At 38.0% G+C, this 2,651-nt stretch overlaps 1 non-coding gene across 1 annotated transcript; it reads right to left on the minus strand.

Annotated features, from left to right (window-relative positions):
- Positions 1-1,095: 1,095 nt before the first annotated feature.
- LOC117086458 lies at positions 1,096-1,200 on the minus strand. The gene has a single exon (XR_004438368.1). It is a non-coding gene; the product is annotated as a U6 spliceosomal RNA (small nuclear RNA).
- Positions 1,201-2,651: the final 1,451 nt, after the last annotated feature.

Genomic DNA, 2,651 nt, shown 5'->3' on the forward strand with positions numbered 1-2,651 from the left:
GGGAAGGTAGCTGAAGGCTGCAGAAAAATAGGAGTAAGGACAGAAAATAAGTGTGGAGAGAGACTAAACAGGTATGGATTGTGGAATGAACAAGTATAGGTTGCCTTCAATGTCATAAAATAAGAATTTTGACTGTAAAGACACAACAAATTTTTTTTTTTAAACAGAGATTTGCTCTTGTTGCCCAGGCTAGAGTGCAATGGCGCAAACTCGGCTCACTGCAACCTCCGCCTCCCAGGTTCAAGCGATTCTCCTGCCTCAGCCTCCTGAGTAGCTGGGATTACAAGCATGAACCACCATGTCCGGCTAATTTTTGTATTTTTAGTAGAGACAGGGTTTCACCACGTTGGGGCCAGGCTGGTCTCAAACTCCTGACCTCAGGGATCTGCCTGCCTCGGCCTCCCAAAGTGCTGGAATTACAAGTGTGAGCCACCGTGCCCGGCAGGATATAACAAATTAAATGTCTGCAATCAGATTATGGTAGGATAGTGAAATTTTAGCTGGGAGTTAACATGATTGACTTACCATTTTAGAAGGTAAGTAATTCTGTGAACTTAACAGTAGGGAGATTTGCTTAGAGTTTACAGGTATGAAGAAGTGAACTAAGGTAACAATCTGGAGATGCAGAGAATGGGAAGGAGTGAGAGATATGGTAGAAGTAAAATGGAAAGGGCTCAGAATACTTTGCTAGTCCTTGAGTTCTCTTGAAATATGTGACATATTTTCTTTATTGAAAGTTCTATATGACTAAAATATCTGCATTGTGACTTTATAACAACTGTTATTCTGGACATCTTAATAAAATCACTGCATAGTGAATTTAATTAATTACCAGCTGATCTTAAAATGAATTTTAAAACTCGGGTTAATTTTTCATTCTATTTGTTTTCTATTTGAGACATTATAGATATAACCACAATCTTCATAGAATCTTCTACTGCAAAGGAATATTCCTTTTCCTAGTTCTGAATGAAAGCATTTCTGATATGTGAGGAATTCTCATTCCTAAAGGGGAAGCAGTAATGCCCACAATCTTCTCATCATCATGCCACTTGATAAAGGAAAAAGCTAATTTAATTCTTTTTAAATTTATTTCAAAAAACAGAACTCTTCACGAATTTGTATGTCAGCCTCCTGCAGGGACCAGGCTAATCTTCTTTTTATCATTCCAATTTTAGTATATGTGCTGCCGAAGTGAGCTGCTGATATACTCTTAATCCATTTTTTCCCCTGGAAATCACTATCCATAAGAAATAATGTCAGAAAATGAGTTTTTTATTAGTTTAATTATTAAATTGAGTAATGATTATTTGAAATTATATATCCATGTGTGAAAATCAAATAACAATATTTAACTTTCATAATTCTTCCAACTTGTCCACTAAAATCTTACCCTAAAAACTAAATAAAATAATTTTTTTCTAGAAATTTTTTTAGTGATTCTATTCATTGCGGAAAAACATTATATAATGTGTTTTATTATACTGGACAATGTTGTTTCTAGTCAATGAATGCTATCTGACAGGACAAATAGTTGGCACCAAAACCACTAACACATTCAGAATCTAATCTCCCCTGAATCCAGCTTGAATTCTCAAAAACTGGCTGTGGCGTATACTGTACTTTGTAATAGAAAGTTCACACTTTAAAAAGTGGACAAAAATGGTTACCTCAGCTCTATCGTTAAAGACTGCTCCATACGTTTTTTTCACAATTAAGATAATATTTATTTATTTATCTATTTATTTGAGATAGGGTCTTGCTCCATTGCCCAGGCCAGAGTAAAGTGGTGTGATCGACTCTCTGTAGACTTGAATCTCCAGGTTCAAGTGATCCTCCTGACTCAGACTCCTGAGTAGCTGGGCCTATAGGCATGTGCCACCACACTTGGCAATGTTTTTTTTTTTTTTTTTTGGTAAAGACGGGGTTTTTCTTCGTTGCCCAAGCTGATCTTGAACTCCTGGCTTCAAGCAATCTTCCCACCTCAGCCTTCCAAAGCACTAGTATTACAGGCACTAGCCATCATGCCCAGCCATTAATCATTAATATTTAAATTTTATGGTCATGTCAGTGTTTGGAAAATGTGTTAGATTTTCTAATTTAGGCTTCCTTTATATCTCTTGTCTACATCAAAGAGAAGTAACTGAACTATTTGATTCTGTGCCTATTTTTAAATCAATTAATTAATTTTTAATTTTTTAATTTTTTTGAGATGGAGTCTCACTCTGTTGCCTAGGCTGGAGTGCAGGGGCATAATCCCAGCTCACTGCAACCTCTGCCTCCCGGGTTCAAGCAATTCTCCTGTCTCAACCTCCTGAGTAGCTATGGGGTTTCACCGTGTTGGCCAGGCTGGTCTCTAACTCCTGACCTCAAGTGATTCGCTCACCTCGGCTTCCCAAAATGCTGGGATTACAGGGGTGAGCCACCACACCCAGCCTTCTGTGCCAATTTTTACCTTTTGCAATCATTTCATATTCTATACCTCACACTCTATCTCACTTTGACTTCTTCAATATATAGTACATTTTTATTGTATTAAGATCAGTCAGGCCGGGCACTGTGGCTCATGCCCGTAATCCCAGCACTTTGGGAGGCTTAGGCAAGAGAAATCACTTAAGTCCGGGAGGCGGAGGTTGCGGTGAGCCAAGATC

This window comes from Trachypithecus francoisi, unplaced genomic scaffold, assembly GCF_009764315.1.
Source record: "Trachypithecus francoisi isolate TF-2019V2 unplaced genomic scaffold, Tfra_2.0 Lachesis_group1, whole genome shotgun sequence".
Lineage (NCBI taxonomy): Eukaryota > Metazoa > Chordata > Mammalia > Primates > Cercopithecidae > Trachypithecus > Trachypithecus francoisi.